This window comes from Dermochelys coriacea, chromosome 8 (assembly GCF_009764565.3).
Source record: "Dermochelys coriacea isolate rDerCor1 chromosome 8, rDerCor1.pri.v4, whole genome shotgun sequence".
In the NCBI taxonomy this organism is placed as follows: Eukaryota; Metazoa; Chordata; order Testudines; family Dermochelyidae; genus Dermochelys; species Dermochelys coriacea.
In genome coordinates, this window is record NC_050075.1 from 65,790,456 (window position 1) to 65,818,126 (window position 27,671).

General features: G+C 37.4%; 1 protein-coding gene and 1 long non-coding RNA gene across 2 annotated transcripts in view; one reads left to right on the forward strand and one right to left on the reverse strand.

Moving 5' to 3' along the window:
- The window catches only part of NR5A2 (nuclear receptor subfamily 5 group A member 2), a 98,947-nt gene that overhangs the window by 20,397 nt on the left and 50,879 nt on the right, over positions 1-27,671 (forward strand). The gene's annotated exons all lie outside the window — the stretch shown is intronic.
- LOC122455548 lies at positions 897-18,611 on the reverse strand. The gene is made up of 3 exons (XR_006273796.1): positions 18,465-18,611; positions 10,489-10,496; positions 897-908 (listed from the first exon to the last, which is right to left on the reverse strand). It is a non-coding gene; the product is annotated as an uncharacterized LOC122455548 (long non-coding RNA).

The following is a 27,671-nucleotide window of genomic DNA, read 5'->3' on the forward strand; positions in this document are numbered from 1 at the left end:
TGGCCTCTTGCAGAGGGGTGAATTTAACCCCACTCTGACCCATTCCCTTTGCCCCCATCTCGCCTGCATTTTCCATCTTGGCACAAAGGCAGGAGAAGGGAATATGTAAGGATTCAGAATAGATTGAGGAGTGGTTTGGGTTGAATTTCCTGCTCCTGATCTTGCAGTGCACAGCAGCCATTTTGGACAAAGTCCATTACATCTGCCCAGTTGCAAGATAACTGGGATACAGACTCAAGACAGCATATGATAAATAGGATAAGGAGTTAGGCTACCACCTGTTCAGGTTTGTATTCCACATAAGTGCAATTCCCCTTGTTTCTGACCCAGTGGTAGATTTGAGTTAATGCTAGCTATTGAATAGCAAATTATTGATCATTTTCTCACACTTTCCTCCAAAACTTTTCTTAACCCAATTGATTTCAATAGAGTTAAAAGGCATGTTACAAGTTTTGCCCCTTATTTATACATTTTAAATACTGGTCATAAGCAGTTGCAACTGGAGTCATTACTATTAGGTTGTCAGGATAAGTATAGGGCAAATACAAAAAGAACGAAAGAAAGAAAGATTTGTATTTCTCATGGATATTATGGTGACAAGTGACTTAGAAGCATGATAGATAGATACACTGCTGGTAAAATCAAATCACACTGAATCATTTTAAAACTATTGAATACTTGTGTCTTGATAAAGTACCAATAGCTAAAAAAAATTGCAATTTACAAGAAAAGTTCAAGGAAATGTTTAATAAGACACTGAATAAACACATTACTGAAAAAAGGAATATTTGTTTTCTCCATTTCTGGAGACTCCTATAGTGGTCCTCACTCTTGTATTTGGAAAGAAACAAAAATCTGTCTTCATTAATACAGAAATAGAAAAATGCTTTGTTTACATCTAAATACAGCTCTTTCGTTTGTAGAAAGAAAAATAGCTTAGAAAAGTTTGTTACTAAATAAAATCTTGGATCAAATAAATTTAATTAATAATGTGCTAAAGCAACAATAAACACAGGAAATATACATGAATAAAGTGTTCAGAAAGTCAGGCAAATCTTTTAAGACTATAAATATCACCTAAGCTAGGCCACTATAATTAGCAAAGGGTGAACAAAAGAAGATATCCAGAAATAGATATGGGGGGGAGGGTAAAATGTCTTGGCTAACCTTATTCAAGTGTTCTTTCCATAGCATAGGAAATGGTTCTAGCTAGCTCAAGAGTTCTGTGGCTATTAACTGATTTTAAAAGGACATTTCCATGTTGTCTCTTTGCCAAGAAAATTCTTTTACTGGCATGTTTCCTATATACAGGAAATATCATCCTTCCTAAGTGACATTGGATGAGACGAAGAATTATATCTTCATTCTAGTGCTACAATGAGCATGGTCTACTCGTCTCAACTGATTACCTTTATGTATTTATTCGTGAATATTTAGGGTCATATTGTAACCTCACAATCTGCCCTAAGTAAGGGACAGTGCTGTGAATTGTGCTCTGAGGGCTTGTCTTCGCTGCTAAAAAGGCTGTGTTTTTTTTTAACCTCAGGGTAAGTAATGAATGTGAGCTAGCCTGAGGTAAAAACACAGGCACATTAGTTTTGCCAGGAGGTAAATTCACCAAGGATAACCCCAGGTGGAAGTATAAGTCTGATTATGGCAAGTTAACCCCACAGTAAAATTGAAGTGCCTGGTCTTCATTATGATTTACCTCAAGATAGTCCAAGTACCTTAGTTACCCGAGATTAAAAACACAGCTTTTTTTTTTAAAGCAGTGAAGACAAGCCTTTTGTCATCATTCATTCTCTGATTCCCCCCTTGCAGAGGGAGGGGATGAGGGTGAGGACTCGGGAGGGAAGCATACCCCTGTGGTATGCAGTGGAAGGATGTTGAGAGGAATCTATACCCCCTTGCTCCCTAGGAGGGTGATTGAGAAAGTAATAACCTTGCCCTTAGTGATTATCAATGTGAGTAATGTTGTGTGTGTGGACTCAGTCTAACATATCTTACTGGGAGAAAACTTTCATGGAAGTCAATGGGAGTTTGTCTGAATAAGGAGTGCAGTCTTGGGTCCTACATATGTATATGTAGAATTTAGTGTGAAGTGTCTGCCTGGTTTCTTTGGTAGGAGTTCCCTTGTTAAATCGCTCACTATTATATTTTTCTAAGACATTATTCACCTGTTTCCAACTTCCCACATATTCACCCCTTTTTCCTTTCATTTCTCTGCCTCTTGAAAACTATATTAGCACCAGCTTTGCACCTGAAGTAGCATTTTTAGCTCTTTATATCTATGGGTCAGTTTGCATCCCTCCACAGAAAAACCCACAGCAGGGGCCAGAAAAATTATGCGAGATTCCTCCAGAGGCATCTCTGTGAATCATCCTCTCAAGGGAGAGGAATTTGTGGGGTTGTGAGGCGAGGAAGAGGATAAGGTTTCCCATCCCTCTTGAAGCCTCAAATCTATGGGAAGAGAATCTTCTGCATGGATAAACTCTGCCTCTGTGATATTCCAGTGGCTTTCTTTCTGAGCTCAGTAACAGCCACAAAGATAGCCCAGAGGTAGCCAGTCCAAACTCTATTAGCTTCCCCCAGGTTTCAACCAAGAAATCCAGCTGTTAACAGATGATGAGGCTGTGCAGAGTAGCCTGTCTTGTGCTCCATTCCCACTTAACTTGGTATCCACTCCCACAATTGGTAGAGTCCCTTCCATGCAGAGGGACTTCATAGGGTGCTAGAGAGGGGGAAACAGTGCCACAGATGTAGAACTCCCTGTCTCCCCCTTCTGTGCAGCTTGGAAGAGATCATTTAATAACTATAACTTATGCAGTAGAACTCCTCTTCATAAAAAGCATGACCAGACTATTTTATGCCAAAACGTTGAGGCTTAAAATCTTTTAGCAGTAATTTTTAATATGAATCAGACCCACGCTGCCAATACTTGTTACTCTTTGGAAAAGTTAAATTGCTGCAAAAAATGACATCAAAGAGACCATCTTTTTGTTATACGTTTTACAGTGCCTAGCATATTTCCTTGTCTACCAGGACCATCCTTTCTATTCTCTCTTTTACTACCACAGTCACTATGGAACATGACCTGCCTTTCTGTAGGCCACACAAATAACTGTATCATACCAATGAAGAAAAATTAAACCTCAGCACCCTGGCAAATTCATATTAATTATATAAATTATTCAAATTATCTTGTTTTGTTTTAAAACAGCAACATATGTATCTAGCTAGCTAAATATTTTTAATTATCCTGATGCTAATCTTAGCACCCCATACATAAGATAGAAAAATTACATTTTCTGTGTTGGGGACCAAAATTCTCTCTACCATATTTAGGGCCAGATTCTGCCACCCTTACTCACCTTGAATAGTACTATACTATGCAAACAATCCCATGGATTTTAATAGGACTCTCTGTGACAAGATGCTACTCAACTTGAGAAAGACTGGCAGAATCTGTCCCTTAGTTTGCACTGCTTCCTGACTTTTTTTTTTAAACAACAAAATAACTGTAGTTAACATCTTGAGAACAAAAAATATTATTCTGCTTTGGGATTTTGATCTCAAGCTTGCATGCCCACATATACCCAAAAGACATACTGAACAAGAGGCATTTTTCTCTCTTTAGAAGTAGTATTCCATGTGGTTTTATGTGCTCACATAACCCCTGTTCCAATATTTCAAAAGATACAGAATTTCCCAGCATGATGATAAAGTTTTCCTGTGTTCCAATAATAAAAGCTGAACGTACCAGTAATTTCCAGTTCCTTTGTGGCCAGGCAGCTTGTGAAGACTAACTCACTCATAAGTACCCAACCTGCAATATCAGTGTGGGAGTCGGAAACAGATGTTCACTGGACAATACAATTTGTTGTCACTGTCGATACTATGTGGCACTTTTCCCAACTGAAATTGTTTGTGGATAGAAAAGAATGTAAGGAGTGATTCATGCCCAAATGATTATTTTTTTCATTTGCTAGGTACTACACATCTAAATGACTGAAGAATAGGGAATTAAACAATCAAAATACAGTATGCTGGTGCATCTATGTAATACTTTACCGAGCAATGTTTACAGCATTTTCCCCAGAGTCATGGCTATTCTCAGTGTTATTATGAAAATGTTAAGCACACAGGGTCAAATTCACTTCAGTTATAAAACACATAAAACTCTACTTAAGTCAATGGTGCTGCACTCATTTATACTAGCAAAGAATCTGGTCCATAGTATCTATCTATTTTCCTAGAGACTCAGCAGTTTTCTTCTGTAAAAGTTACAAATTAGCATTCTCGTACATAAAACAGTTAATTTATTTTAATGGCTTCTCTGTTTCTTAGTAATTTTTTCAGGATTTTTTGATCATTCAAAAATTATCAAACACTCAAAATAGTAAAATTTTCTCATGAGAATAGAATAGAATGCCTAGCCTTGATTTGAAAATATCATGAATATTACAAAAGCAAAAGCACTAGATCATACTTACTGTAAGAGACAATGGATTAGCCTAGGTGCTTTTTAAATTAAATATTAATTTTTAGAGATGCATCAACCATATTTAACAATATACTGGATGCAGAAAAGCTACTTGAAATCAAGCCTACCATGTGACTATATTTATGAAAACAATTTCTTGTCAATATGAGCCATAATGAAAGTTAAAGACATGATTGTCATAACTCAGGGGCATTCCTACTGTATTCTTACACAGCAAATCTGTGATATAATGTTCAAGATACATTTAAAAATTAAGACATCTTAGCTCTGATTCTGTGCCCAGTGAAGGCAATGGCAAACCTCTGATCTGGTGACAAATTGAAGCTACAAAAATCAACTATGTGAGCATGTTTCAATAGGAAAATAAAGAAAAAGAAGACTATATTCATGATAGGGTTCAACCAGGAGTGAAATAATTTTAAAACTATAAAGCCAAAGTGTTGATTCATTTTTACAAAGACATGGGGTAGTATTTGACAGAATTTCTGTAATAGTAATTTTGCTCTCATTGCTTCACGTAACCTGCAACAGACTACTTTAGTACTGTTTGCATGAAATATTTTTATCAGCGCAAAACATGAGCTGATCCTCAACTTTGTGGGGTGGCGCGCGTTAAACTATCAGAACATTGAACTTTAAGATTCCCGTTATGATCCCACAACTTTAATGGTTTTAGACTTACTGTAAAAGAATAGTTGTAATGGAAGAGCACTATTTCCTCAAATGATTTCCTTTAAAATCTTAAATTCCATGCCTGACTTCCAAATTCATCATGTGATACGAATTAAACAAATTAGCTGATCAGATATCTTCTTACTATATGTTCCATTCTATGCATCCGATGAAGTGGACTGTAAAGCTTATGCTCTAATAAATTTGTTAGTCTCTAAGGTGCCACAAGTACTCCTGTTCTTTTTGCAGATACAGACTAACACGGCTGCTACTCTGAAACCCATAAATTATATATATATATATTTGAGTGTGTGCATGTGTATATTTGTGCCTGGATTAAATTAAGATTTTCATCACATAGGAGTTGGCATGTGCCAAAAATGATTTAGGCTTAGATTTGAATCTGCATTTGACCAGGGGTTTAGACTAATCGAGCAGCAGTTACATTTCTCACTTCATCATCATGCCTTGGATTGTACAGACAGATCTTTAATTTATGAAAATGACAAAATTAAACGTTCATACCAGACATCCCATTAGGTTAAGGGGGTAGAGGGGAGACTGTATTAGGCCTTGCACCCAACAGAGAAGAAGCCCTGAATGCACAAAACAGCTGGGAAACTTCATGTGTAGTATACAACTTGAATAATGAATCTAAGTTAGAAATTAATTCTAAATAGTCAAATGAAACAAACCCTATTTCCTGGCCCTGTAGTCCTTGTCCTTGTAAAATATGGATTTATAACTGTTGTGTTGTCTGGTGCATTGTCTTTTTCAATATTAATATTAATCTTGTTTTAGCCATCATGCAGATTGAACTCTAATAAACACTTTGGAACTTTTAAGACCTTTAATTGTAATACTGTCTCTAGAATGTGGTTATCTTAAAGTTTTGCTATTACTTAGCATTTCAATAATTATGGGGGGGGGAGTCTTTTCTTTGTAAAAGTAGCTAGTCCATTTTGAAAATTTTGTTGATTTTAACATATTAAATGTCCACTGAATAATTTCTGATTGTACCTTCCTGCCAGGCCACATTTAGGTGTTAAAAAAAGAGAAACTCATACTGGAAACAAATTTCAATCTTAATGTTACAGGAAGGATTTCAAAGAAGATCAGAGAGAACTTAAATTAGAAAGAACCTGCCCTACCTTTTATTAACTAGAACAAATATTGTTTGGAAAAGAGGAAATCCTTGGACACTGTATAATGTCACTTTGTAAACCAGAGTTAGAGTGCTCTGAATCTCATCTTTTGATCTCAGGCAATATTTTTCCCTGTTATGTCACAGAGGTCACCTGGCTCATGTGTGACAAACTGCCTGCATAAGTCACAGTGCCAGTGGCAGAGATTTGTAACCATGTCCCTGGTCCATTGCCTTTGAATTATTTCACAGGCCCTCTGCTTTACATTTACACTCTGTCGGAAGATGAACAGGGGAAGGGAGTAAAATCAAGGGCAGGGTCTCATCCTGAAGGACAAGGGGAAACAGGTGGAAGGTTAATGGCCCTGGAGCGTATCCACAAGCCTCTCAGGCTTGATATATGGGCCTCAGGCCTAAAACGGGCATTGGCTTTCAAAGATATATTATTTCATTTGAGGAGAGACATTCTGGAGTTCCTGCATTTGTCTGCTGATAGATGATCCTCTGTCCACAATTGGTTATGGCGTGTGAGTTTTCCTTGGGCCTGCTCCCGTACATAAAAATTTTGCTGAGCTCTCCAACCTTTCACATGCCTTTAAGAATGGGACGTGTGCAGGCCGTTTGGCAGGCTGTTGAATTTTTGTGTTTGCTATTTTAGTAGTTCCTTTTGAACCAGGAGGCAAGTGGGGGATGAAAGACACTTCTGTTCATTCATACATAACTTGATAAGGGTGTCCTTGCAACAACAACAAAAGAAATAGATGTCAGGAATCAATTATGAATGTGTGTGTCAGGGTCCTAAGATGAGCTTAGATCTTCAAATGCAATATTTGTGTATTGACATTTTACCTATGTAAGGATACACAGAGTAATGTAACAATTTAGAGAACTTCTCACAGTCCCCTATCATTTTGATTTATAATATTTCATTTTTACTAATTATTTTCAAATGTGCTTGAGTATTTGGTGATGCAATAAATCACCCAATCCATAGCCAAAGATGCTTTACTGAGGGGGCCTATCCAGCACAGTGCTGAATGCCTACTGGGAATTGCTGTACACTTACTATGAGGTGCTCAGTGCCTTGTAAGGTGGAATAGAACCTAACTCTCCCCTTTGATGAATCCCACATCCTGGATGAGTGCTCTAACCAGTTAAGTAAAAAATCCTAAAATCGATACCTTGTAGTATGAGGTCCTTACTGACTACATTTTAATTAAGTTATTATACAGTTAGGGCCCAATCCTGCTTTCATTGATATCATTAATATATGATTGAGTTGAACCATCAGGATTAGGCCAATAGGGCATGATCATGCAAAAATGTACTACTTAGATTAGTGCTTAATACTAAACATAATCCTGTTCATTAAATAGAACTATGCTTAGTGGTAAGCACCACAACCAACAGTAAGTGTTTGCAGGATCAGGCCCCTACTCTGAAAGTTAATTTATACATTCATTTGGGGCCTGATTCAGCAACACACTTAAATACATGCTTAACACATGTTACAAGCATATGCTTAAATACCTTTTGATAAAGCTCTCAATTCAGCAAAGAGCTTGATTCTGCATTCATTGCACACCCAGAATTCCCATTGGCTTTCCTTTGGCTGTATGGCCATGATAAATTATCATCTAGCATTTTGTTTAAAGTGCCTCTGGATAGTAGCAGATTGTTAACAAGTTTTTCTTTTGATCTTTAGAATGTTTAAATACACATATAATGTTTGTGTCTCTATTTCCTGATAACTATTATAAGACTTTATTTTGGAGATAATTTATTTGTATACTTTGACAGCATGAATCTAGGAAAAGTTGGCTCTATAATTTAGCTACATAAAATATTATTCTTTTAAAAATTATTTTCTAATAGACTTCACCTTACTCAGTAGATTTTATTTAAAACAGTTCATATTAATTATTTTCAAATCTGCCACATTTTTATTATTGACATTTTTGCTACAGATATATTGGATAAAACAGGCAAACAAACAAAATCATGATATATATATATATATATCTATGAAGTCACCGTGTAGTTTTTGTTTGTTTGTTTGTTTGTGCTGTCTTTAAGAGTTTGCGTTTATAGAAATAATTGTTTGATTTTTATAAAATGGTTGTTACGTTAAAAACTAAACCTAGAATCATGGGAGGCTCAATCTGAAATTAACATTGAACAGAAGTATTCCTACGTTGCCGTGTAGCCTATGGATTTAGGGCCTAATTCTGCTGTCACTGAAATTAAAGGCAAAACCACCATAGACTTCAGTGGGAACAGGATTAAGATCATCTTGTATTTCAGTCAGCCTCTGTAGATAATGCACTGTTGTAAAGCAATTATGGATTCTTTTAGAATCCAGCAGAGTTTAGGTTAGACAAGTGAGCTAAAGACTTGAGAGATGTATTTAGTACCGACTGCAGCAGTAGGAAGGAAATCTGAGAACTTGTTAAAAGGAAAGATTTAGAATCAGAAATTCTATAGAGAGAACTGAACAGAGGGTGTTAGCAGTCAGGAGGATCTGCTTTTCCACTTGTTGCTTTGATAATGGATAAAAGGCTGTCATGAACTAGAAGATACCAGCTGGGAGCAAATAGAATATTCCTGGTGGAGGGCTGCTCCCAGACTACACAGGCATTCTTTTAAATTATAAAGAATACAGAGAAGTTGTTTTTGTCATCGTCATCAGTGTTGATGTGGGTATCTTCTGTCCATGTTTAAAATGTTTGTCATCTAAGTTTATTTTAAAATTTATTTTTATTTATCTTCTCTGTGTTATTTGTCTATCATTAAATAGACAAAATACTTCAGATATTTCATTTAACTGAATGAGGAATCCCAGAATACCAAAGAACTAGATCAAATATAAAATTCTGCTGCCTTGGTAGATCTCTCATTTGTTCTGAACATGAAGGGATTGGACCTAGGACTCAGATAATCGTACACATGCCCTGGAAGTAATAACTTGCTTGTAGTCAGTTGCTTAGCTCTTTTCTTGTAGGCAAAATGTTTGACACTATAAAATCAATGGGTTCTATACCTGGAATGGGAATTACACTAGCAATATCAAATGTTAGAACGAGTGATCCCTGCATGAAACAAACAAGTGCAAACATGACAACAGGCATAGGGCCCAATCCTGCAAACATGATCCACTTTACTCATGCATACTCCCTTTGACTTCAAATTACTGACATGCTTAAACATTTGCAGGATTGGGCCCATAGCATTTTCTATGGTGAGTGGTCAATGAGATCAGGTGTAGTGCTTACTTATGCCAATAAGTAGTATAGCTGGTACTAAATGTTGGCAGGGCATGATACTGCAGTTCTTCCTCTGGCAAAACCACCACTGAGGTTAATGAGTTTTGACTAAGAAAGAACTAAAAGGATCGGGCTCATCAACAGTAAATGCTTTAGTGGAGCTGAGTTATTTCAACTTGCATTCTTCCAGCCAAAGCAAAAGGCATACTTAATGCCCTGTTTGTCATTCTATAGTGTTCATTTTAACGATATATTTAGGGCCTCATCTTACTTTGTATTCTTATGTGTAATTACCTGTATTAAAAAAACACTCATTACTGTTCTGTTCCACTGACTTAATTATACTCCTTAATTAAATCTTGACTAACTGGGGGTCACTGCAGTGTCAGTGGGATTTGTCACTATTTGTCAGCAGGTGTCTGGTCACATCTATTTCTGGTTTCCCTACTGCTGCAATCTGTTTTAAGAGCTTGGTATTTTTTAAATGCAAAGGACAATTATGTGTTAGCTTATTGTGTTTATTTTGTGATAAATTAAATGAAATGCCAATGAATCCACTCAGTAATTTTCTTATATATTAGCACTCACTGGATCTTTAAATTCAGGAAGAGCAACTGTAAACCTTGTCAAAACACAATCCAGTACCTGAAATGTTCTCCTTTACAATGCTTATCCCTTTCTTCACAATAGAAATTGTAGCTTTATTCATTTACAAGATAATTGAGTGTACAATAGATGTAAAACATATGATGCAAAAATCAATCCACTGATACTTCCTCCCTCTCTCCTCCACCCCTTCAACATGGAACGAATCTAAAACACTACCAGCAAGGATAAGCTAAATCTATATTGTACACATAACAAATACAACTGGCATATTGCTGTGTTGCTTAGAGTCAAAATACCAACAGGCCTGATTCTGCACTCCCTGAATAATTCAGCTTTTGTATGTGCAATGAGTGCATAAGGGTATCAGATTATAGCTGCCATTTCTTTCTATTTCAAATTTGCATGTTTTGAGTTTGTTATTTTAGTAAGTTACTTAAGGGAAAGGCAATTCCCAAGTTTATGTATATAATAGGCACCTAATGTTCATCTGAATAATTGATTAGTCAAGTCAGGCTTTCATAATTAGTTGTTGGCTTTCCAGTATAAGCCCACAAAACAGTTGCTGTCAGTCTACAAATATTTTTAATTTATTAATATATATGTTATCAAAAGAGCAGCAGTAGTTACCTGGAAAGCATTTATTATTTATTCTTTGGAGGCTGAGATACATGTATAGAACAGAAATACTATTTTCAATCTATTGTAACTTTCCCAGAAAACTATCTTTTTCTGCTGAAAGTTTTCATGGTTGTTCTGTCTATAAGCAACCACTTTTTGAAAGTTTTATAAAATTCTATTAAACCATTTCTGAATTATCCAAAGGTGGAAAAGTGGTATGTTTAATTGGTTAAGAAACTATGCATACAATTTATTTGTAGTTGTATAAATAACCATCATTTAGATGTATAGGTAGTAATATCTATCAGTAGTAACATTATTAATAGATACTATGAACAGATAAACAGATCTGTTGGTACAACTCATGTAGTAGTGGTATCCAAGTTATAAATTGGGGAACTATATGATAAATTACAGACTTATACGATAAATAATTTATCATGCACTTTGATTGCCTCACCTGAACTCTGCCCACTAATCCATCTCTGCTGCCTCAGATTCCAAGCCTTTCAGCAGCTTCCAAGCAGCTGCCATTTTTTAAAAAACAACTTGCTGTAAAAATGTTTCCTTATTTACCTGCCAGTGTGGAATTTCCCTACGAAACTACTTCAGTGCGAGGTCTAAGAGAAAAAATATTCAGTTATAAACCCATAATAAATTTAAAGGTCCAATGTATGATAAACTATCTGGGCTAGAAATGGGTGCTTTATCCAACTGGAGAGCTAGCAATCCCCTACTTTCCATTAGGAGAGAACATTTGCTTCTAGCACAGGTAGATTGTGAGATACTGGATTTTAAAAGGACATTATGATTTACAGAAAAGGTATTTTAGCTGTTATTCAGGGTCTCTGAAAATTATTGGTTATACATTTTTCTCTCTGGCACCAATTCAGGAAAGCATCCCTATTCACAAAAGTACTTGACCAGGTACTTAATGGGACTGAAGCAAATGCTTAAAAGTTAAACAAGTGCACAAGTGTTTTTCTGTATCAGAGCCCCTCCGAGGCCTGTGAGCTTGGGCTCAAGCTCCTAGCTTTATGGGCAGAAGAATACAAACATCAGGACCACTAAAACTTCTTCAAAATGCAAATCTAAAACAATTTTAATAAAGTTATCCAGCAAATATGTGCTTAAAAACTATATCATAGTGCTGTCTAGAGATTTTCTTGCTGCCCATTTTTAGTGACTTGTCACATGGTTTCACCACTGCAGGTTACGTGGTCCCACAAATTCATGTCACAAAATTTTCATCCTATACCACAGCATAATGTATATAACATATATTTTAGTATATATCTATATATTGTATATATGTAATACATCTGACTATATAGAAGATAGATATTCTGTAGGCATATACACAAATGTGTATTGAGAGAGACAGATAGATGCATCTATGTGTAATATTCCTCAAACTGAAGCCTAATAATGCACTTCCTAATGCAAAAGGCAAATATACTTCAAGTTGTAGGGAAAAGTTCGTCTTGCCTTGTATTATCATTTTGTATTATTAGATTAATATTATTTCTCATTCCCAAGAGTTATAGTAATTGCAAGATCATATTGCAATACGGGCTGTGTCTATAAAGAGTCAGAGCTAAGGTTACTGTGGCAATCTTAACTATAAATTTACTGATTTGTGTATTGTTAAAATCTCAAATGTAATGTTATATTAATGTAGGGTTTTTTTAATGGGAAATTAGTTTAAACACATCAGTAATTACCTGGAAAGCATTTATAATTTAGTCTGTTGGGATAATTAAAGATTAGAGCTGTGCGAACATTGAAATATCCACGTTCTCATTATTACCAAACAAAGTTCTCACCAGTTCTCTTGTCTATTAACTTAAGGGTTTCAAAATATTTCCCAGTGGTATTGTATGGTTATCTTAGTTCTTCCATCTAGATTTTGAAACCGTGTTGTTCAAAAAAGTGTATTATTAAGAGAAATGAATATATTTGTTAAAATGATTTACAATTTCATGCTTAGACAGGTGAACTGATTACAAAAAGGACTAGAGATCATATAAATAAACAATGAATTTTAAAGCTGAATAGGATCTCAGTCTGTTTTTCTAGGTTACAGTTAAATGAGAGTCATTATGTAGGTTTTCAGATAAGCTCACAAAGCTCTTATCTATACAAGCCTGATAGATCTGCCATTATTCTTAGTGAATAACAGAAGTTATATCATTCAGTTTCATTAAAAATGCATTAATCCTTTTTTAGTAACCTTCTTCTAATTCATTGATTCAATTATACACTGAACAATAAAAATGTTTAGTATAATAAAAATACAGTAATAAAATGTGCTTTATATATAAATAGTGTATTACAGTCAGATTATACAGGGTTTTAAATATATATGTATTAACATAGGAACGTCAAGATTTTGGGCTACTAAGTATGGTTTGTTGAACATTTTTGAAACCCGATACTAGACAAAAATTTGGTGTTTAAAAAAAGAAAGGCTGAAATGATTCCATGAGACATCACATATAGATTACACCCAGTTCTGCAATAATTTCCCATGTAGAACTCCCACTAAGGTCAATGCCAATATGAGAGCTAATTCGTAAAAGAGCCAGGCACTATTATAAGAAGTATGCATGTAGTAGTCCTAAATACTACAAAGCCGCAAGCATCCAAAAGGTTCTGAGCAGCAGGTGAACACTTAAGCTCTAATGGAGTGCATTGACTTGAGTCTGCCTACTAGGATCCCATTGCAGGATCAGTTCCTAAAGTGGTAATAGTAAGGGCTACCTTTTGAGGAACTTACCCACAACTTTTGACTCAGTCCTTACTCAGACAAATTCCCACTGAAGTCAGTAGGGTTCGGTTTGAATGATAGCTAAGTAAGAACCTCAGGACTTGTTCAGAGTTAACAGGAAATATTATGAGGGTTATGCTTGCTACACAGTAATTGCAGAACATGGCAATTTTATTAACAAATTTAGCAGCAATGGCAGCTGTTACAATTTTATGTTAAAGAAAGTACACTAGCCATGACCTCCATAATTTAAGCATAACTGTTAGTTTTGTTGCTTAGATTAATCAGTTACAGCAGTGGTTTTCAACCTTTTTTCATTTGTGGACCCCTACAAATTTTGAATAGAGATGCAGACCCCTTTGGCAATCGTAGACAGTCAAAAACAGTTGAAAACCACTGTTCTATGGTAACGACAACCCCTTTCACGGACCCCTTAGACATAGTCTGCAGTCACTAGGCAGTGATGCTGGAACTAAGGTCCTGGGGGTATGGCAGCACCTCCCACCCATCATAAACAGGGTTTACAGTTTTGTTCAATGGCTTTCAGCACCCCTACTATACAAATTGTTCCAGTGTCACTGCCCGGGGATCTGTGGACCAGAGATTGAAAACCACTGGTTACAATAATTCAGCCTTTCAAGAATTCTATTCATCCACTTTGCCAAGGCTAGTAATTTTTTGTTGACAGGCCAGTAAAGTATCATTAGTTGTATTTTATCCATTATCTTCATTGATTATGGTAAAAGTGAGTAAGTAGAATTGTATGTACCTGGGCTGGAAAATTTCCATAACAATTGTGCCAGGCTGGTGTAATTTCTATAAGAACTAAAAAGCAAGAGGAAAATAAAAGCACACTGTATTTTCATTAGTCATCTCTTTTCAGCTTTATGTTTTTTTCTCTGTAGCAAAGGAGATTTATTAAAAGCAACGACCTGAGGTCTTCATTCAGATATGAGGTTTGCGGTACAGTATAATTTGCACTATAGGGCAGAGGTCACACTGATGAGTCTGTTAATGCAGTCACTCTGGGATAAGATCAATCTCCATACTTCATCATATTGACCTAATAGCTCATTGGCACTTCCCTCCTTGAACTGATTAGCTCATGTGTGAAAAGAGATTGATGGGTTTCTGACCCTGAAGATTCTATCAGGGTACCACCCATGACAGGAGAATTAGATGTTTTCACCACTTCATTTGGGTGGCTCATTATGTGCATGACTCACATAATAAGGGAATAAAGGTCATATAATTGTTTTATCAATTATTCAGAACAAGACATCAGGGTTTTTTTCAGTTTTGATTTATACTATTACTATACTGAATCTTTTCCAACCGGGACATAAAAAGTAGCCATGAATAACCTAAATGCTAAGCGTGACTACCTTCAACAACCACATATTATTGACCTTATAATGTTATTTTTCCAATGCAAAGTAATAATAGATATTAGATTTAGAAAGGACTTCATGGGTCATGTAGTCCAACCCTCTATATCATGACAGGATACTGATGATATATATATATATACATATAGATATAGATATAGATATATATCCAAGTATATATATATATCCATATAGTACTAGTATGGTCTGTCCAGCTCAGACTTTTAAGTGATAATTTACATGCAAAATTTGAGTTAAAATATAAAAAATGCAATTTTTTCCATCTTTAAAGATCATTTGCAGGACCCCAGTTTCAACCTAGTTCATCAGCCAGTCACACATTTGCAAAATGCATATATCCGATACAGAACATTGGATTTTAATGCTGTGTTATCGCATATGAGAAGGGCCCTACCAAATTAGCAGTCCATTTTGGTCAATTTCACAGTTATAGGATTTTAAAAATCATAAATTTCATGATTTCAGCTATTTAAATCTGGAATTTCATGGTGTTTTAATTGTTAGGGGTCCTGACCCAAAAATGAGTTGTTGGGGGATCACAAAGGTTATTGTAGAGGGAGTTGCGGTATTGCTACCCTTACTTCTGCATTGCTGCTGCTGGCAGCAGCGATCCCTTCAGAGCTCGGCAGCTGAAGAGCAGTGGCTGCTGGTTAGGAGCCCAGCTCTGAAGGCAGAGCTGCCACCAACAACAGTGCAGAAGTAAGGATGGCATGGTATGGTATTGCCATCCTTAGTTCTGTGCTGCTGCCTGCAGAACTGAGCCCTCAGTCAGCAGCCACCACTCCACGGCCACCCAGCTCTGAAGGCAGCAGTGCAGAAGTAAGAGTGGCACGGCATGGTATTGCCATCCTTAATTCTGTGCTGCTGCTGGAGTGGCACTGCCTTCAGAGCTGGGTTCCCGGCCACCAGCCGCCACTCTCTGGCTACCCAGTTCTGAAGGCAGCGCAGAAGTAAGGGTGGCCATATTACAGTGCCCCTAAAATAACCTTGCAACACCCCTGCAACTACCTTTTGGGTCAGAACCCCCAATTTTAGAAACACTGGTCTCCCACATGAAATTAGTATAGTATTGGGTAAAAGCACACAGAAGACCAGATTTCACAGGGGCAGACCAGATTTCACGGTCCCTGATGTGTTTGTTATGACTGTGAATTTGGTAGGGTTCTACATATGAAACAGGAAATCTGTGATACAAAATAAACTGCAGCCAGAAAACAAATTTAAAATTGGCTAATGGTGGATTGAGTTTTAAAATGTGTGCATTGTCAGAGTTTTTACAACTATAAAGCAGTATAAACTGAGGGCCTGATCACTTTTTAAAGTCAAGAAGTTTTGTCTGAAAATTGGCTACTGGATTAGGCTCTAAAGTATTTATAATAAAATGTAATACAGCCCAATTTCAATATGTCTGATTGCAGGATACACAACTATGCAATATTATAAAGGACATGGAGTTAGGCATTCTCATTGTATTCTTAAGATGATGTATATGGAATAAGACAGCAAATTGCTAATAATATCCTGCTGCATTATTTCCCTAGACATTCTGGCTTTATATGGGGGACTGTCCATTTATGGGGAATGGTAGATTTTTTTTATGTACATAGAAGTCCCCATGCATGTTCCACACAGTGAAGCAGCCTTTTACTATTATTATTTTTATAATAGCACAGAGACCTCCGCTGAGACAGGGATCCATTATGCTAGGTACTGTATAAACACATAATGAGAGACAATTTTGCCTTGGAGAGCTTACCATCTAAATAGACAGGACAGACAAAGGATGGGAAAGAAAACAAAGACACAGAGACTTGCCCAGGTCATACAGCAGGTTAATAGCAGACCCAAAAAATTCCTGTCTCCCAGTCCAATGCGCTGTCTATTAGATCACAATGAATGTGTTTCTCGATCAGTTCAAGTTGCTTTTTTTACCTTTAAATTTTCTCCCAGATATAGAGTTATGCACCTGCATTAAAGTATTCTTCTACTGCACCCCGTAAAAAGTTGTTAAAATTGGGGTGTCACAATGGAATTTAATTTGATAAAGCTGACAGTAAATGTACAATAATTTTATTCATAACTGAGTATCCAGAGAGCCTTGACAGTCAGAGGTAATTTTATAATCAAATAGTTACAAAATAATTAGCACACAAATTTCTCAGATTAATTGTGGATTGTCAGATCCTACAACATAGGGAAAACTTAATTTTCTATGCATTCCTTGCATTCTCTATTACAAGATCATATAACTTTCAGGGGAATAAAGAATAAATATTGGGTGAGCTCTTGAACCATCTAGTTAGGTCTAATTCATTGACAAATTACTGCATGCAAGGTACTCATTGGATGAAGGGGAGTGATCCACAGGCAACATAGCTCCTCATCCCCTGGCTGACACCCAGAAATGAGCAGAGAAAACCTAATAACTTGGGGTGGAACAGCCTCTTAAACTTCTTCCCAGACTAAGGAAGAGCATGCTCTTGCATATAGGCATTTAGGAACTCACTGAGCAACATTTAGAGGTGTTCCCACAAGGCTGTGTCCAACTGAGTGAGTTGACCACTGCTTCAGCATTCCATACTCACTTTGTTGTAAGGTCCATGTTCATTTTGTCCCTTGAACAAGCACCAACTCCCTTACTGGAAAAACATTTTAATTAGGGTTGTCAATTAATCGCAGTTAACTCATGCGCTTAAGTCAAAAAAATTAATCGTGATTAATCGCACTTATAACAATAGAATACCAATTGAAATTTATTAAATATTTGTGGATGTTTTTCTATTTTTTCTATATTGATTTCAATTACAACACAGAATACAAAGTGCACAGTGCTCACTTTATTATTTTTGATTAAAAATATATGCACTGTAAAAATGATAAACAAAAGAAATAGTATTTTTCAGTTCACCTCATATAAGTACTGAAGTGAAATCTCTTTATCGTGAAAGTGTAACTTACAAATGCAGATTTTTTTCAATTACATAACTGCACTCAAAAACAAAACAGTGTAAAACTTTAGAGCCTACAAGTCCACTCAGTCCTTCTTCTTATTCTGCCAATCGCTAAGACAAATAAGTTTGTTTACATTGATGGGAGATACTGCTGCCTACTTCTTATTTACAGCATCACCTGAAAGTAAGAACAGGCATTCGCATGACACTATCGTAGCCGGCATTGCAAGGTATCTACATGCCAGATATGCTAAACATTCGTATGCCCCTTCATCTTCGGCCACCATTCCAGAGGACATGCTTCCATGCTGATGATGTTCATTAAAAAAAATAATGGGTCAGTTAAATTTGTGACTACTTCTTGAGGGGAGATCTCACGTCTTACGTCTCCTGTTCTGTTTTACCTGCATTCTGCACATATTTCATGTTATAGCAGTCTCAGATGATGACCCTGCACATGTTCATTTTAAGAACACTTTCACAGCAGATTTGACAAAACACAAAGAAGGTACCGATGTGAGTACTTGGCCTAAGGTTTAAGAATGTGAAGTGCCATCCAAAATCTGAGCGGAACAAGGTGTGGAGCATGCTTTTAGAAGTCTTAAAAGAACAACATTCTGATGCGGAAACTACAGAACCCCAACCACCAAAAAAGAAAGTCAACCTTCTGCTGGTGGCATCTGACTCAAATGATGAAAATGAACATGTGTCAGTATGCACTGCTTTGGATCGTTATCAAGCAGAACCCATCATCAGCATGGAAGCATATCCTCTGGAATGGTGGTTGAAGTATGAAGGGAGATATGAATCTTTAGCACATCTGGCAAGTAAATATCTTGCAATGCCAGCTACAACAGTGCCATGTGAACATCTGTTCTCACTTTCAGGTGATATTGTAAACAAGAAGCAGGCACCATTATCTCCTGCAAATTGAAACCAACCTTGTTTGTCTGAGTGATTGGCTGACCAAGAAGTGGGACTGCATGGACTTGTAGGTTCTAAAATTTTACATTGTTTTATTTTTGAATGCAAGTTTTTTGTACTTAATTCTACATTTGTAAGTTCAACTTTCACGATAAAGAGATTGTACTACAATTATAATTATAGTTGAAGTCAGTGGAGTAATTGTAGAATAGTACTGGTATAATTGAGAACAGAATCTGGCAGAATCTTGTGTACAAACCAGTTCTTGGAAGATATGTAGGTGTCACTTGTTTAGTGAGAAAGGTTACACCTCCTTTCCCTTATTCCCTGGCTCTTTCCTATTATCCCACCCCCTTGAGTAGCAATAATGGAAATCAAGAGATGCAGAGCCTGATAGACAGGAAAATATACACATAGCAAAATTTAAATTAGAGCCAATTTAAGCATTTTGTGTGTTTTAATGTCTGCAAAAATCAGCACTATGGGGCATGCAGCACTTGAAAGTACAGAACCCTACATGCATAGAAAGGTTATTCTAGTTGTCCATTATGATGACAGAGGTTCTTTCTGAAATTAGCATGTCTCTGTTGCACAAGAAATAAATATGTTCTCCATCTTATATTTAGTTGATTGTTAATAGCCTTTTTCTTATTGCAAAAAATAAATTCCATTCTTACTAGGATGAAGGCCCTCCTTAATCTTTGTTAGCAATGCATCTGTATGTGCTGTATTGATTTCTCTCAGGTTTTGATGTTGCTGTTTTATAATAAATTTCACAAATGAGAGCTAATACAGTGGTAAATTTTATATACAGACTACTGAAATAAGTGTCAGCTGCAAAAATGGGGTAGGTGTGAGAAAAGTGATGCAATAACTATCCAATAAATCACCAAGCAGGAGATAAACTTTAAATATTAGAAATCATTTTACATAATGCTAAAACACTTGTGACTCAAAGATGTCAATAGGGACTTTAATCAAAGGCTGTTGTAACATATTTTATAATTGCTGATTCAATATATTCAAAAATAAGACTGGGACTTTTCAGCTTGGAAAAGAGATGGCTAAAGGGAGATATGATTGAGGTCTATAAAATCATGACTGGTGTAGAGAAAGTAGATAATGAAGTGTTGTTTACTACTTCTCATAACACAAGAACTAGGGGTCACCAAATGAAATTAATAGGCAGCAGATTTAAAAACAAATAAAAGGAAGTATTTCTTCACACAACACACAGTCAACCTGTGGAACTCCTTGCCAAAGGATGTTGTGTAGGCCAAGACCATAACAGGGTTCAAAAAAGAACTAGATAAATTCATGAGGATAGGTCCATCAATGGCTAATAGCCAGGATGGGCAGGAATGGTGTCCCTAGCCTCTGTTTGCCAGAAGCTGGGAATGAGCAACAGGGGATGGATCACTTGATGATTACCTGTTCTGTTCATTCCCTCTGTACACCTGGCACTGGCCACTGTCAGAAGACAGGATACTGGGCTAGATGGACCTTTGGTCTGTCCCAATATGGCCATTCTTATGTTCTTAAATAAAATCACCAACAGCGTTTTAAAATTCACCCAGCTTTGTCCTGTCCTGGTGCTGTTAATGCCAGTATTTCTGCAAGTTTGGGAGATAAGTATGCAGTTTAGAAATTGCCGCACCCTGGCAATCTCTTGCTGCCTGACTGTTGGCCTGTCCCTACTTTGCAGCGATCTTATGCATAGGTGTTCATGGGCATATCAGAAGGGAGCATGCCACAGAGCCATTGCTCTCCGTTTGCACAGTTTCTACCACACAATTTCTTCCTTTCTGCCTGTGTAAGTGGAGGAAACCAACCCTAGATTATTAAAGTGAGTATTTGATCCTCAAGTGCAGCTTTATAAAATGCAAAGTCAAAATACAGCTACTATAGAAGAGCCCAGTATGTTGCAGCTGACTATACAGTACACATTTTTCCGTACTTTTTCAGAACAGTGGAAGGAGTTTGAATTATCAAAAGACAATGGTTAGTGGAATAGTCAGCAACAAGAGCCCTGCATTGCATGTCAGAGTCCTAGGTAGAGCTGTGACTTGGTTTGCTGGGAATTCTGGAAAAAAAATCATTACAGGTCAACCCCAATTTTTTTTAAAATTCTCAGCATATTGAAAAGTCAAAAACTGATTTGACACAAAACAAAACATGTTTTTTTTTATTTTGAGCATTTTCAAATGTTTTAAATAAAACTGCAGGAAATCTGGAAAAAAAAATTTTAAATGAAAATGTTTCATTTTAAATATTGAAATGAAATAGTTAGACTTCAGAATTTTTTTGATGTGAATAATCTGGCAAAACTGACATGAATTTGCAAAACTTTTTGCTGTTGCCGAATCTGCAACGTTTCAGCTGACATTCTCTCCCTCATCCGCCCCAACCAGCTCTAGTCCTAAAGTCTATTCCTTAGTCCTGCATCTCATTCCAGGAGGTTGGTAGTGGTTGGGAGCACAGTGGAAACAACTTGTTCAGGCCTTGCTAAACAAAAGGCATCATACATCACCCTGGAGCAAGGGTGACTTTGGAGGGGATGTTAGCCTCATGTTCCCCTTACTGTTAGCTGAGGGGAAGATATAATGTAGGTGTCACTCTCCAAGTCCTCCACAGACTGAAAGGGGGAATCCAGGTCTTGATATTCCAAATGTTTAATATATCTTTAAAATTTTTTAAAAGGCCACCTATACAGACCATAAATGAGCAGCACCCGGCATAGACAAATCATGATAAAATGTACAGTTAACTAGTATATCTATTAGCGCTGAAATACACTGGACTAGCCATTGCCCACCTAAGGCTATCCTAGGCCAGATTCACCATTGCCCTGCACCTGCTGGAGTTGTGCACAGAAGCACCAAGTGGACGTAAAATGCTACCAAATCAGAATGGATCTGATAGCCACTCTGCACTGGTATAACAGGCAATAGTGAATTGGCCCCCTAGTTTGTAAACATATTTCCTCTCCCTTAATTAGGAGGGGCACTTTTATTGGAAGATAGGTTTCTACTACAGTACCGTGTGGATGGTGGAACAATCAGAGTTAATATTAAATCATTTTTTCTTGGACTTTGTAGCACTTTATTGCTGAGCATACAGATAATCATCAAACTTTATAATAGTGTTCACTGATTCAGCGAGTAATATGCATTGTCATTTAAAACCACATAGACAGCTATACCCTGCTTTCAGAAGACAATGCTGTGTGCAAGAATTTTTCATTGTTACCAGCGACATATCAAGATCTACCAAACCCCTCCCCACCTGTGTAACAATTTGTGAGCTACACTTGCATTCCAGGGCAGAAATTGGCCCTTCAAGTGGCACTTGTCTTATAAAACTTTGATATGGGAGGATTTGCTTCACCATAGCATAAGAAAATGTAATAACTGCTTTAGCTATAGACGTGCAAAGACTTTTGAGTGATCTCCAAACCACTCTTGAAAGAAAGTTCCAGCATCCCTTGAATTTTTGTGCTTCAGGCTGAACAGTTCAGACAGATGTTTAATCACTTCAGATTCACTGGGAAACGGCTATTCAATTGCCTAGGAATTAAAAAGCAACATTTTGAATTGAATGCTTCAAGTTACTTCTTGAATTTTAGAAACATAAGTAAAAGCAATTCAACCAAAGCTAACACTTATAACTTTTTATCATGTCAGTTTTAGATTTTAATTTTAGTAATTAGATACCCTCTTGAATTTTTACTAGCAATAGATCACAAAAATATATTGGCAGTTGAAGCAACTTAAAAAGCAACTTATATTTGCATGAAATAGGATTCTCAAAAAAGGAGCTGTAAAATTGGAATGCAGGTTGCGTTCTTTCAAAAAAACTGCAACAATAATAAGTAAAATATATACCTTTATGCAGTGCACAAAAATGTGTAATCCCTGAAAACTCATAAAGGTAATTCATCAAGTTCCAGTTGGAAAGCACTTCTTCAAGAGGAAAACTGAAATAGAACTGCAGTTGTTGATTACAATACGATAAGTATTGTGAAGCGCTATTCTAAAAAAGAAGGATACAGTATGGTTTTGATAAGGTTATAGTGCATTTCAGCAAAACATACACATTTTTCTTCATTTTACTGTTTGCCAGTTTCAGTGTTCTTCTTCAAAGAAAACAAAAGTTTCTAATGATTAACATTCTGTGCTGTGGGAAGTATACACTGTCCAACAATACTACCGTTGTATTGCACTAGCCTCCCTCATCTATAACACCAGCATAGATCATTTTTACGATGAGTAGCCAACATTTTTGAGATAAGTCCTTCCTTTAACTAGACTTGATAAGCATGTGTTCTGTATTGCAGTGTCAGCAAGGACCTGCTCCTGGCTCCACTGAAGTCAATGACAAATTTCTGTTGATTTCTTTAGGAAAGGATTGGGCCCAAATTAGGCAGGACTCCTCAGATAGCTCTGATCCTGGAGGCACTGTGATGCCACAATGCTCAGAATCAGATCTTGCATTTTTGACAGATGTGTTTACCTCACACACAAAAATATCCTATACTGGATCCTTTTATGTTCTTTATACTATGTAAGAGAAATCAGCCAAAATGAGTATATATTTCATATATTTCTCATGCATAGCTGTTTTCTAATCATAGTTATCTCATAAAGAGCTTCAAACTTTTCTTTAAAAATAACTTGGAGTCATAAGTAATTGGCCCAAGGTTCCACAGTGAGTCAGTGGAGGAACTCAGGCAAAGAGTCCTATCTTCATACTTGCATTTGGGTAATTAACAACAATCTTAATTTTACTGGACACATTCTGAGCCAATTCTGAAATGAAAAACTCTTAAATCCTCATCAACAAATACAGGTTTGTATCCTGCCATCAGCCGGCATGCAGAACTAGGGTGACCAGATGTCCCGTTTTTAAAGGGACAGTCCCGTTTTTTGGGACTTTTTCTTATATTAGCCCCTATTACCCCCACCCCCATCCCGTTTTTTTCACAGTTGCTATCTGGTAACCCTATGCAGAACACCCATCAGTGGAAGCTCCATGTGCAAATCAATAGTCAGCCGGAGCCCACCATTAAACTGGCCATGTTTTTTGTTCAGTATTTTACATGCCAGGCACTTTCCTCATAAGGCTGATATTTGGTTGTTAAATGCAGAGACTCCCACTGGAGAAGCAACTGATAGGCAGCATAATGGATGTTTTCTGCTGGGTGTTTGTGACAACTATGTATTTCTCTCTACTTACAGAAGGAGATTATACAAATAATCCAAGCAGCATGAGATACAAGCTTACATCTAGCTCCCAGTTCTTTCACTCTATGTCTCCCCTTCTAAACTGGCTTCTAAGGACATCACTTGGACAGGGGTTGAGCTGAATTTACTGGAGCTTTAAATCCTAGATCTCTTTACTCCCTTTGGACTCCTGTTGCCATTCTTCATTCCCAGGCACCCACTGACCAGAAGGTAGATGCCAAGGACTACACGAGGGTATTCTCTCTTCCCCTTAACTCTAAGCCGGAGTCAGGGGGTAGCTGGCTTTCTTTTCCTCCCCCACCTAAACAAGGAGTAATGACAGAACAAGGAGTAATGGTCTCAAGTTGCAGTGGGGGAGGTTTAGATTGGATATTAGGAAAAACTTTTTCACTAGGAGGGTGATGAAGCACTGGAATGGGTTACCTAGGGACGTGGTGGAATCTCCTTCCTTAGAGGTTTTTAAGGTCAGGCTTGACAAAGCCCTGGCTGGGATGATTTAGTTGGAGTTGGTCCTGCTTTGAGCAGGGAGTTGGACTAGATGACCTCCTGAGGTCCCTTCCAACCCTGATATTCTATGATTCTAAACCAATGCATAAACTTGCACTGTTAGAAGGATGATGCTCCAGTCTCCATTCTAGTCTCTTCCCCAACCTGTGTGTGTCCACTTCCAAGTCAAGGAGAGAAGACACTGCACAGGTCCATGCTTTGGCCACCTCTCACTAATTATGTGTAACCTCCTCTATGGGCAGATCATCTTGCTCACTCATCAGTCCAGTCACATCACACACACCCTTACACTTGAATCCTTCAAGTCTAAATCAAGTCCAGGTTTATCATCCTTGCTTTCAAGGTTTTACCTTACTTCTACCTTCTTCTGTACGTCTTCTCTCCTCTCATCTAATAGTGAAAGTCTATGCACTGGTTTCCAGTTCACTTCTCAGTGTGATTCAAGATGATGCTGATAATATTTAAAGTCCTGAACATTCTGGGACTCAGTTAACCAAGAGCCAACCTCTTACCTTTCAGCCCACTGACCCTGTTAACATTTGCTGGCATGATCTTACTGTTGGTTCATAGGATTAAAGTTGGCAGGATGAGCAGTATGGCTTTTTCAGCAGAAGGCTCCCCTCATCTTGGGAATCCATTCCACTTATTGGGCCACCAGAATATGAGACGAGTAGCCATCAGGAAACAATGCTAGTGACACTTACTTACTTTAGCCCGGGGTTGATTTTGTTTATGGTAGGTTATACATACATGTAACTTGGAGGTAGTGATGTCCTTGTGGTTTAGCTGTGCAATTTTTGAAAAACCTTTATATACCAGCACCTCGTTTATTCGTTTATAGGCTTTATACACATCATTGATCAATCAATCATCTTGTCTTACCATGTTTTTTTCCAGTGGTGGACTGTGGGGCTAAGTTTATTTCACTTATACCAATATCTTATGTGGCTCTTCCCAGTTTACAAAAGCATACAGGAATATTCCATAAACGATCACATCCTGTAAGAGGTAGTAGAACACCACCACCTTTAGATTCATCTCTGTGGCCTTCTAATGCAAACTGTATAACATTCTGCTGCTCTACCAGCCTCTCTGATAGATGCAAGAATCCCATGCACCGCTACAGACTAGGGACCGAATGGCTAGGCAGCAGTTCTGCAGAAAAGGACCTAGGGGTTACAGTGGATGAGAAGCTGGATATGAGACAACAGTGTGCCCTTGTTGCCAAGAAGGCAAATGGCATTTTGGGCTGTATAAGTAGGGGCATTGCCAGCAGATCGAGGGACATGAACGTTCCCCTCTATTCGACATCTGGAGTACTTGTCCAGTTTTGGGCCCCACACTACAAGAAGGATGGTAGCAGATTACAGAACAAGGAGTAATGGTCTCAAGTTGCAGTGGGGGAGATTTAAGAGATATTAGGAAAAGCTTTTTCACTAGAAGGGTGGTGAAGCACTGGAATGTGTTACCTAGGGAGGTGGTGGAATCTCCTTCCTTTGAGGTTTTTAAGGTCAGGCTTGACAAAGCCCTGGCTGGGATGATTTAGTTGGGGATTGGTCCTGCTTTGAGCAGGGGATTGGACTAGATGACCTCCTGAGGTCCCTTCCAACTCTGATATTCTATGATTCTGTGTCAAAAGAGATGCATCAGTTAGGTTCTCTCAAGAACGCACTAATTTGTGCATGTGTATTTTGCTTTTTCTCTACTGCTTTTATGGGCTCTTGCTCATTAAATTAAAATAGGTACAGAGTTTGTGAGCCACTGGCAGATGTTCACTGTTGCTAGTTTTATGAATCTTGTACAACAGCAGGAGCAGATTATGTGAAAACATGGGAGGGGGGGTGAATTTGTCATCTCACAGCGCTTTCCCAGCACTGATTTTGTAATGAGATGATAAAAACTTGGGAGGTAAGCTTTGATAATGTTAGCTGCTGTTGGATCCTTCTAAAACCAGAAATGCAAAATGTAGTTTGTTCACAAAAGTTGCTGCCTGTAGGAGAGGTAGATTTTTTAAAAATATATTCTATGAGCAGTTGCATTAATGGAGTCAAGTATTTTGGCCTCTTTTCCAGTTATGAGTTGTTGCTCATGAAGACTGTATGATTAAACTTTTTTCAAAGCTTGTTTTATTATGTGGTAAACAGAGTTAGAGACACAGTAATGTGCGAATTGCAATTTATGTTGGAGATTATTATATGTAGAGCATGGTTTAAATGATTTTATAATATTTGTTGTGCAGCATAGACTACAGCAAAATGACCACAAAGCAGAGTTTCAGGTATTCAAATGATAGTGGCAGATTCTGAATACAGTTATGCTATTGTAAATTCCAAGTAATTCCATTTACTTAAAATCTGGCCCATAGGGTACATCTACACAGCAAAAAAACCACCCATGGCAGAGAATCTCACAGCCTAAATCAATTGACTCAAGCTCATGGGACCTGAGCTGTGAGGCTAAAAATAGCCACGTAGACATTTAGATTTGGGCTGGATCCCAGGCACTATTTTCATCTCCATAGCATGAGCCCCATAAGCCCAAATCAATTGTCCCAGGCTCTGAAACTCATCGCTGCCAGGGGCGAAGGGTGGGTTGCTGTGTAGACATACCCATAGTCTTTTCTGGGTGTGTATGAATGTTGTAATTTACAATCCTCTCTCCAGCTAACATGTTGCTTGGTTGAAATGGCAAGGGGTGTCAAATACACGTTGTGGGCAGAGGAAAAGAAACATTTTTAATACACACTCAGCCTTGCTCTGTGATCTGAACAGAAATGAGTTATCATGGCCACACACAACATCAGGACAGAACAAGGCTGAGTTTGTGATAGCTCCAGCTTCACTTTGATCCATAATATATCCATCTACTAAGTCTACTTCTCTTTCTCTCCTCCGTCTCTATTGCCAATGGATATGTGAATTGTAGCTGATATTGGAGCATACATATATTAACTTGGCTTGCACCCTGTGATTGTAATAAATACAGCAAGGGGGTTTTTAATCCATTTAAAATTATTCACATAAAAACACGTTAAAAGAACATTTTTGCTAAGTCAAG